Consider the following 11,358-nt stretch of genomic DNA (forward strand, 5'->3'; position numbering starts at 1 on the left):
ATATATCAACTTTTAATATAAAATAAAATCCTCAATTTTTGTTCATTGAATATTGCGTTCTCCTGTTATTATAAATGTTTTAACATCTACCTTGTCCTATCGTTCAGATAGAACCTAAACCTTCGAAAACTTTCTCAACTTGGTTCAATATTGAGTCACGTACATCCATATTAATGTCGTTTCATTTTGTAGCAGTTCCGAACAAAAAGAAATTACTTCTGCCTCTGAAGTTAAATTAGAACATAGCTTATCTATGTTGGTAGGAGCGGTATCTCGGCTGATGAGGGAAATAGTTCTATTCTATCTGATTAGGGCTATGACATTATTAAGAGTGCTTGAGGGAGGAGATTAGATAAGGTCTGCAGCCTTGTTGCCCAGTTGTCATTGTCCCGGTTCAAGTCTTCTCTTATTCACGTTACGCTTTTCCGTTCTTTTTTGTTATTTTTTTTTTCTCTTTTCTTCATCTATGAATATCTAGGTCAAAGTGAAGTTCAAGAGGCCCATTCTGTGTAGAAAGTGGTGAGTTTCTGCTTCTATAGACTTTTCATCTAGTTTTATAAATCTCAAAATCTTAAAAATAAATACATTGCAATTTCCTATTTAGTTGTGTTTTTTTATTATTTATTAAAATACACATTTAAAAATACATAAATTAAAAATTCAAATTTGGTCTGTTAATAAGATTATTTAATTTTTTTAAATGTATTTTTCATAAATATAGTCATTATGAAAAATATTTATAGATTAGGTAATATATACTGGTGCCTGCCTATTTAAAAAAAAATGTTTTAAATTCTGAATCGGCTCTGGAAAGATATGCAATTAGCATAATTCGATAAATAAAAATTATCAATTATCAATGTGAAGATTTTTTTTTTCCAAATTGGTTTGCTAACATTATATAAGATACATTTTGCCCCAAATAAGAACAAAACAACCAACATTTTAGTTTATACTATTTTTTAAAATTAATGTATGTTTTTAATATTAGAATTTTAGGTATAATGTTAATTAATGTATTGTAGATAAAGAAAAAATGTCAACTAAGACTTCCATGGAGTTGTATTTATATATAATAGAATGGTTTGCCAATAACACTAATAAAAAAAAAATTATTTTTATTTAGTGTTTTTTTAAATGTGGGCTTAATGAGTAATCCCTAAAAAATCCTAAAAATATTTTTCCTCAATCGCTCTGATTGATAAATTAATAATTAAAAAAATGAATCTCACTAAAAAACGATACAATAATCAAGCTGTTCATAACAGAAAAAAAATTTAAGGTAATGGAGTGAAAAGTGAAAAATTTAAATTATCATTTTTTTTAACAATAAATGAAGTTTATTAGCTAATTTTAGGTATATTCTACAAATTTGAATCATGCTTAAAAATGTATATATTTATATAAAATTATTTTTATTGCCATGTTTTCGTTATTCTTGTATTAAAGAAAAAAAATATTGACTTAAACAATTAAAGATTGCTAAAATGTAAACAAAAACCACGAATTTTACTTCTAAAAATAAATAAAAACATTTTTTCTATCCATTTTCTGAAACAGTTTAAGGTTAATTAAAAACCAATATGGCGTTTGTTAAAGTAATTTAAAATGATCAAATCATACAAAATACTTATGAATTTAGTGATTTTTTTTATTGAAACATTCCTGTTCGTTGATTTATTCCTGATAACGCTCTTGCACTGCTGCAAATATTAGGTTGCACTAATGTTTACAATTAGCTCATCAAACCTACGCTTCAAAGGAAAAGGTTTCGTAATAAGAAATAAACAATTCACAGAACAACAATTTATTAAACATACAAATAGTATCTCAAACAGAAAATATTCAAAATATCTTTTTTGGCTCAATGTCGTTTCCTCTTATTGTCTTTGAAGTAAAATTAAAATTACTCAATTTAGCTTTTGCGTAATTAAAGAGCGGAGCAGCGTTTCCCACTTACTTTGAATCAAATATTAAATTAAATGATAAGTGTTTAATTAGTCTTCTCTTTGTATCCTTTCTTGGTAAATTTATTTCCCTTGAAGCGTTTTTGCTACTCTACTCAGGTCAAATCCTGAAGTTACGTAAAACTACGATAAATTTTGGATACTCTCCAGAAGTTGGGTAACATTCAATGATTTTTTTTTTTCAAGATTATAAATAATAAATATGCGTTACTTTTTAGGAGATCGGTACAAAATATATTTCTAGAAAGTAGAGTTTAAACTCGAACGTTTCAGCACTTCAATTTTAATTATTGATTTTGAAGTAAATGCAATAAAATGTACGGTGATTTTAAGATAAGTTACTTTCTACTCCTGTCTCTCATGCCAGATAAAATGAAATAAATCAGAGAATAAAATATGATCTTGTATGGAACCAATCTTAGCACTCTCATTTCAAGTGTGTGCTTGGACCGAAGATAATATTTGTGATATTTCAGTCTGAAGGGTTATAGGAGACATCACTTTAAATTTTGTACTCTTTTTACATCGAACAATAAAAGTCTAAATTGACGATTCATGTTCTGTAATATCGTGCTGAATGAAATCTTTGTCGAAGCTGCCTAGTTTTATAGAGGACTGTTCATATTAAATTTAAATATAGGATAAATAAATTAACAGAATTTTAAATCATTAAATTATAAATCTACTTTGTACAAAAACATAATCTTTAATGACGTTTATTTTGTTAGTATCAACTTATTTTCACTACATTATAGTCATGAACAAATAGTCTATACCAAATCAGGTAGCCCAATAATTTTTTTGGGACATAACTAATACAAACGAATCCTAAAAATAATTTAAAACAATTACTTAAAATTAATTTTATTAGTTTGCTTTACTGGAAGACTCTTTTGGTTTGTACTTTAAACACACTTAATGCATTCAGCAATATTTTATTCTCATTCTACATAAAGAATAAGAATAATTTAAATCAAAATCAGTAACATTATAATAACATTTTTTCAAAAGAACTAAAAAAAAATTGATTAAAATCAGTTACCTCTATCCCCTCCCCTTCTCCTCTCCACTGCATCTATATGTTTTGGAGGGCAAAAGATTCTTTCTTGGAAGTATCAACATAACAAATAAAATAAGATAACAGAATTGCAATCCAACATATCAGGTTCAATGGCAGATTGATGAATCCATGTATTCATTGTGGACTAAGCGTCGCACATTTCTATATAAGAACAAAAAAATTTTCTATATTGAAGAACATGTAATGAACTATAAAGTGAATAAAAAGTAATTGCATCTGACCCCGTATATCCAACAAACAACCAACATATATCTTAATGTTTCATCCATGATTTTATCGAGAATTTACATTTTGCCAACACACCCCTGGACACAGAGTTCTTCTGTGTATTGTAGATATAGGTCGGACCTTGGGTTTCGCTATAAAATGAAAGAAAAAAATCAATAAAACTTATTAAATCTAATTAAAAAATGCTGTTTGGTTCCTTTTCGTATTCGATGATATTAAATTTAAACTAAATCCATTAATATCAAACTTTAATATGTATTCGTCCTGCAATTTAGGAGTAGCGAAGCATTACCAGGGTCTGCTAGTAATATACAAATTAATATGCTTTAATTAAACCGCTAATTACAGGCTTATTGGTTCATGCGGAGTATTATCAAATATTAGGCTTACTATGAATATGAGCCTACGAACCTCATTGCTCAACCCTATCTAAATCTAATTTTCAATTCCAGACTCAAACCGATCCTCCCATGTATGTTGACATTTAAAACATGCATACTGTTATAGATTCTGTTTAATGAGAAATATTGATACTCATACAGTGTAGTTAGATTAGTTTCTTGAATAAATATATCCACAAATTCGTACAAAACCCATTTTAGAGAATACTGTGATATTTGGCTGAATAAGAAGTTATTAATGTAAAACTGTAGGACGGTCCTAATTAGAGTGAGTTACCAGCAAGTATTTATCTTGCTTCTACTTCCTAAGTGGGCTTCTCTTTTAACTATCAACTTTTCCTTTACCTTCTACTTCATCTTTTGAGAGTACTTCGCATTCCTACTGAAATCCTTCTGAATGATCTATTTAATTATATATCAAGTAATACGTTATTATATATTTACTTTAACATTATTTTATATATTTTTGCTTTCAAATGCAACGTATTTGTTAACCGTCAATCCCCCCAACTTCTCTATCCGGTTGGTCCTCTCACTGGCCTATTTGGTATTTTAATACTGTTTGGTTTTAAGACACCTCAAATCGCGTAAAAGGTCTCTGGGTGAAAAAATGTTAGAACAATTATCATACTGTTTAAAAAAACTGGTTCTTATTGAGCTACCCGACATTTTTTGATTTAATCTGATCAATAGTGTATTTCCATTGTAAGAATGAAATATTTGTGAGGATTACTCATTTCCTTTTTAGGATCTTTCTTTAGAAACAGTTTGCCAAGGCACACTGGTAGGAAAGGGTGTTTTTTTTCTCATATTCCTCTATCTCATTTTTGGTACGGGACTTCGAACTGTGGATGTACAAATTTCGAAATACAAAACACATAATCACTTTTTTAACTTACAAAACAACCGATATTAAGACTGCATGTTATTTATTGGCTTTATTGAAATATGCGTAGTTGTATATTTCTATAATTTTCCTAATTCTGAGTAACCTTCCTGAAATCTGTCTAGCGGACAGCTCTTCCCTAAAGACAATTTTTAAATTTTCCGACTTGGAAATTTTGGAATTTAGAACCTTTTGACAATGGAAACCTCCGTAACGGATACTTACAAAAAAAATTTTTTGTCGTACCGTCTATGCTATATGTCAAGTTTTTAGTTTAATTAGTACCACATTTTCGAACCTACTTTCAAGACTATATATGACAACGGGATGCGTTTATTTCAGGGTCAAAAAGTACAAAAATAACTGGATCAAAATTTAGTCATATTAGCAGGCATTGAAAAATTGATATATAAAACTGCGTTAATTCTTTTCAAAAATTACTTATATGGAAAAAAAACTTCTTCTACATATCAAGTATTTCCACCAACTTTGGGTCAAATCGGATCAGCCGTTTTCGAAATATAAGTATGTAAAGAAAAGTACATTCTACAACGCATAAGCGAAATCAGTGGACGGAATATGATAAAATTTATACTGGACTATTTTCATAAGAACTTCCTCCGACTTTGGTCCGCAACGGTTTAGCCTATGATTATGGTTTCGTTCCTGTCTGTATTGGAATTAGGGTATTTGGTTCACTTTTTCAATTTTTTCTAGTCCACTAGAAAAAATGAACATAATTAATACCATCATTAGTATAGGGTACTTATGTAGATAATGGACGACCACAAAGGCTGTTGGTGGCATATATGAGAAATACTGCACTATGAACGGTTCTCACATACTTCAAATTCCGGGAACCAACCGCTGCAAAAGTCTGAAAAATATTCATGATAAATAAATTATATTGCAATAGAATAGTTGACTGAGACTAGACAAGACCTCAAAACCTATTGTAGTGAATTTCATGCCAAATTTTAAAATAAAAAAAGGGAAAAGAAACTGAAGATGAGTGTGAATTTGAATAATGCCAAAAATAAAGGAGTATATTGTATTTTGTGCTATTTTCATATCTGTTATTATTATTTTTTTCACTGTATTCTGTTCTGTAAATGTTTATAGTAGATAGAAAGCAATTTCAGGTTGGGCCGTAAACTAACACTAAAAACATTTTTTGTTTTGTTTTCTAAAGAAAAGAAAATGATACGTCAGAACACTATTTTTGAGTATGTCCATTTTATCCAAATGATTATGTTTATTAAATTTATCCAAGGTGAACAAATTTCGACGACATTGTCAATTTGTTCGTACAGTACATCAAACCATCTCTGATTCAAATCCATCTGGCGGGCAGTACTATTAACGTTAGTGCGATATAACTTATGTTTTTTGTTTTTTTAATTAAAGGTTTGGTAAAAATTTATACATAATTTTTTTAATGTATTTTTCCATAAATATAACCAAATCGAAATGATCAAACAAAAATTATTTCCATACTTTCTGACTTACACTCAAGAACATACTTGTTCGAAAAAACATTGGTTCAACAACGGTGTGATGTATTGCATTTAAAAATAACTTTCGTCTTATAATAATGGTGATTGACCGTAACAACATTTTATTGAAATGAACAAACAAATTATCGTAAACTCTCTTTCTAATTTTTATTATTTATTCAACAATTGACAGTCATGCCAGAATTGAAGACTGACAGACCACACCTTTGAGCCGAAACCTTTCATCTTCCACGATATAATTACATAATAGTCATTAATTACCCTTCTCCCATTTCCCGTATAGTTTTTCAGTGAGTCAAGTAATAGGTTCCAGGATCTGTTTCTGTGAAGAGAAGTCATTTTTTTTTTTGGATCGAGTTTGTAGATTAATTTGCGCAATGTATTATTTATATTTTATTTCGAAAACAGGAAATACTTTGATCTGATTTAGATCTTTTGTGACTAATGGTTGCCGCTGCAAATAGTCATTTTTGAAAAAAAAAAAAATTCTGAGGCGATATTTCCGAGAGATGGGCAAAAATTAATTCTAGTTGAAACTAATAGCCTTTATTCTGTGACTCTCTGACTATGCCATTTGAATATAAAAAACGAAGGAGAAGTGACTAATCCACTGGATTTACAAATCGCTAAGTTAAATTATTCTCGAAAATGATGTATTCTACCAAATGGTGCAGAGTACTTCATTAGACATATCATATCTCATATCACATCATATTCTTGCATGGTGTATTAATTTTTTTATAACATAAAAATCTTACTATTAATTTTTTCGGCCTTACATTAAAATAACATCATCAAAATAACATCATACCATTAAAATAATGTCACGTACATTTGATATACTTATATTTATAAATATCAATTGCGCAAATGGTGCGTAAAATTGCACTTGAGGAATTATTATTAATATTTAAGTTTTTTGTAATTTGTTTAATACTTATTACTTTTCTCTATGTATTTATTACATTTCTAAATATTTACTTTTTGTTTAATTCTGTATTTGGAGGTATACATTTAGTTGTATCGTTGTAGATAATTGTTGAGTTTTTTTAAGATGTGTAAATACGATATTTAGGTTTTTATGTTTATATTTTATTTTATTTAAACAATTTATTTATTTATATTTTAATTTTATTCTGATATGTTTGTTAAAGAAGTGGGAAAAAAGGAGAGCCTGGTATTGGTTTAAGGGAGAAAAGATGAGGCAATAAACAATAAAAAAAAAATAAAGAATAGAAAGACATTAAAGATCTATTATATATTATGAATTTATTGTGCTATGCCTATATTTTATAAGAATTAAATGAACGTTGACTATATCTGTCACCCCAGTGAATATGTGGTTAAGTCGAATTTTGGTCAAAATGAGTTAAGTGGTCTAAGAGAATCGCAGAGGCAACATCTTCTTTGTGCTTAAGTGTCTAAGTCAGTCAACGTTTTAAAACAGAGTTATTGCGATGTCTTTTTTTGTCCATATTAACATCTCTAAACTGAAAATAGTTGAAGTCAACATAACCATATTTGTACACATTTATCCATCGGTGAACAATTGTATAAATAGAGATGTTCAATTATTCACATCGATTGATTGGATTAAAAAGTGGCCAACCAAAATTAACTAGTTATGAACAAATAATTTTTTCAGTTGAATTTGTTTATTTTGGAGTATCCATCATTTATAATCCCGAAACATATTGAAAATAAAAGACAATCAGAAAAAGCATTAATTTATTGTAATATGTATTACTTTTGAAAACATTTTTTAGTTACTTTTTTAATTGTATAAGTTCAAGTACGTTTACTCTTCTTTTTTGTGTATTTTCAATCAATAACTATCAACTACAACACATCCACCCACATTGGTGTATTTTTATTTAATTAAGTAGTTGTAATTATTGTTTTGTGAATTTATTATTATTTTTGTGTTGTGTTAAAAAAAAAAAAAATACTCTCCTGTTGTATTATTATGCCTCAACCTCATAAACTAAAAATGATGATAAAAACCAGAAATAAAAATCGCTTTTTAATGATACTATTGAATTTTGGAATGCGAATGATTGGTCAAGTCTGTTGTCAACGGTCGGTGAACAATTAATTAACTCTATTATCTAATTAGTGATAAGACATATCAAATTAGTGTAAAACAAGTAACAAGTTACCAACGTTTTGGTAGTATTGACGAAATTTCGATGATTTACCACAAACACCTGATTTTACATAAATGTTCAAACTTTAGAAGTTGTCCCCTGAAAAGTAAGGAATTTTGACTTAACCACATATTCACTGGGGTTACAGATATATGAGTATGCTGTGTATTTAGCAACCAAATATAGTTCGGCAGCGGCAGCACAACGCTTTTAAATAAAGTTTTTCTTTTGTACTATCATTATTAAATTAATTAAAAAACCTGTGTTGTATTTTATATTAAAAAATTAGCTATTTTTATTATTGAAGTAATTATTTTTATAGTAGAAAAGTAAAAAGTCGTTACTAAAAACACAAAGGAGATAAAGAAACGACAGTTTCCTGTATCTAGAAACTGGATTTTTGTGCATTTGCATCTTTTATTCTTTATCACGAAATTCATCTAAAGCTTGAAAAAAATTATAATCATAAAACTTTTTTTTTTAATATCTTTATTGAAATTTACAACTGCATATTATATAATACATTCAGTAAATTTGATCTTAGTTAAAATGGAGTGTTACAAGCGTGTAGAGCAACTACTGATTGGTAGCATTCTAATGGCATTTTACATTAGCAGGTCTCGTGGACATCTCCTTTTTAGGCACCTCGAAGGATTGTCAGCAATGAAAGAGGATGCAAGGTTAGAAACTATGGGGTTTGAGTGGTTAGGGAGTTTATAATGGAAGGAGCAATATCTGGTTCGGTCTAGATCAGTTACATAGGGAACATTAAGATCTTTATGTATGATTTTATTTGTGACAAAGTAAGGAGCATTGAGGATTTTAAGGAGCATTTTGGGTTGTAAGAATTGTATACGAGAGGAATTTAGTGGAGCCCCAAAGCTCAACACCATATGTCCAGATTGGCCTTATTACAGTCATGTAGATCAGTCTTTTGTAATGAGTTGGAAATTTAGACCGTTTGTCTAGTAAGTGCTGTAATAGTCGAAATCTATGTGCAGTTTCCTGTCTTTTCAGTCTTGTGTGAGGATTCCGGGTTAATCGTTTGTCCAGATGTAGTCCAAGGTAGCGGATCTGTTCGACAGGGGTAAGAGTAACTAACATTATTAAATGAAACTATAGGACAGTCGGTAGGTTTACGACGACGGGTAAAGGTGATTTGATGGGATTTGTAGGAATTTATCTTAATCCTTTAATTAAGACACCATTCTTCGAGGGTTGTGATATGGGATTGGAGAGTTTGGGACGCAAATAATGGGTTATTATTAACTGCGAGCCCACATGTGTAATCATGAAACCGAAGTTCCTTTGACACCACTTTTATATTTCACGTTTTGTTGTGACACGAGTTTGCACATTTTGGGGGTTTTTAAGACGAAATCACATTTGTTTATTAATTTAATTTTTTTTTGTTTCATATAAAAATTTCTATAAGAAGCACTATAATAAATAATAAAACGGAACTAACAATTAATATTCATTTATTGATTTACGATATAAGCTGTTATTCCCATCTAGGCCGCTGTAAGTTATAGTTCGATCCAGTAATTGCCAAGATTCGCAGGAAGTGACGACAAACTGAAATTCCTCCATAACAACGATGCTGTTAAAAATCATCTCTAGAGACCGGATTTATATATTATTGTATATTTTACTCGGTCGTGTAACTCGTTTCGAACCTCTAATCTAAACGATTCACGACCCATGGAAAAATATATTTATATTTATTATTGTCCAAAATGTGTAATTTTTTGCCATTTTTGGACTTAATTGCACGATTTTGATTTTTAATTCTATGAAATTTCATAGTTTGCCCTTTTTAGCCTAAATAAATTTATTTTTATTCTATAAGCATAAAAATGATGGCTTAAATTAAATTTCTTCTATTCTACAAAGAGACATGTAAGCCAATGTTTATTAGAGTAACTGAAAAATTTAAAAATTGATTGCAATGATTTGCCTTCAACCATGAATCACTTAACATATATTAACATCAGTATTATTCTCTGTAGAACAAGTTTCCTAAATATTCTTTGAACAATATAAAAGCTCACCGGCTTTTAAATTGTTCAAAGAATCATTAACTATTAATATCATACTATCATCACTAACTATTATTATCAGTTATAATAATAACTTTAATTCATAAAAAAATTCAATTATGTTTTGCGACTGAATACCTCAAATATTTTAGGAATAGTATTAATCAATGGCCCAGAGGTGCCCAATCTTTTCAGATTACTGCTCCCTAAATAATCGGATTTTGTTCTGTGGCGCCCTTAATATATCAGATTTTTTTCTTAATTTTTGACTTTCTTGAAAAATTGGAAAACATTCCTTTTTAAATACGATTACCCATTTAACAGCGAAATATTAAAAACAGATACATAAATATAAAATAGTTGAAATATTTAGTCGTTGGGAATTCCAGCATTATTTTACCACGGGCTCAAGCTAAGTTCTGGCAAGTTCGGAACTGAAAAGAGAAGATACTACAGATCAACAGTCTAAGAAAAAGTAACTCTCCAAAGCAGTTCAATGTCCGTTCTTCACTTCACAGTATAATAAAATGTTATACAGAGATTTTAACAATTTCCATCTTGTTTATTTATGACAATTATAATTATAATTAAAATTGTGAGTTTTTGTTCTCCATTCGTTGCCTACTACAACGCATTGCATTGAGCGACTAGATATGAAGCTGGAAGAGAGAAGCGAGTCATAGGGAGCCTCCAGTTTGCATTATGCATGCCCCGTTTCCATGGTAAATCATCATCGCGGCCGTGCACTGGGCCGGTTCAGTTGTCGCTGGCTGACCCCTTGCTCCTACAGCCTTTCTTTATACATCCGCCTCTTCTTCGGTTTTCCTCATTGCTCGAAATAGGAATCATCATTGACTTTTATGATATTGTATATAAGGTTATAAAAGAGTCCTTTTTTATATAGTTATTCTCTGTCGCATTACTTAGTGATTGGTTATTCAGAGCTTCGTTTTTGGTTGATTTTTTTTCTATTTCTTTTCACAAGATAGTACTGTTTCATTAGATAATCATTCTTCACTGGTGTAAATTTTTCATCAATTTCAACTTTATCTTTTCTTTTGTTTTTCTTCTAATAAATAAATATATATA

The 11,358-nt window shown here is 29.4% G+C and overlaps 1 protein-coding gene across 6 annotated transcripts in view; it reads left to right on the plus strand.

Moving 5' to 3' along the window:
* tws (protein phosphatase 2 regulatory subunit tws) overlaps positions 1-11,358 on the plus strand; it is a 329,624-nt gene that overhangs the window by 221,393 nt on the left and 96,873 nt on the right. Inside the window, exon 1 of one of the 6 annotated variants that reach the window (XM_067048567.1) lies at positions 367-519. The exons of the other annotated variants lie outside the window; for them this stretch is intronic. The gene's annotated coding sequence lies outside the window, so the exon portion shown is untranslated. Of the gene's footprint in view, positions 1-366; positions 520-11,358 lie in introns of those variants that run through there. 6 annotated transcript variants of the gene reach the window in all.

Source organism: Halyomorpha halys, unplaced genomic scaffold (assembly GCF_000696795.3).
Source record: "Halyomorpha halys isolate HHAL.00 unplaced genomic scaffold, Hhal_1.1 Scaffold61.1, whole genome shotgun sequence".
NCBI classification, from domain to species: Eukaryota; Metazoa; Arthropoda; class Insecta; order Hemiptera; family Pentatomidae; genus Halyomorpha; species Halyomorpha halys.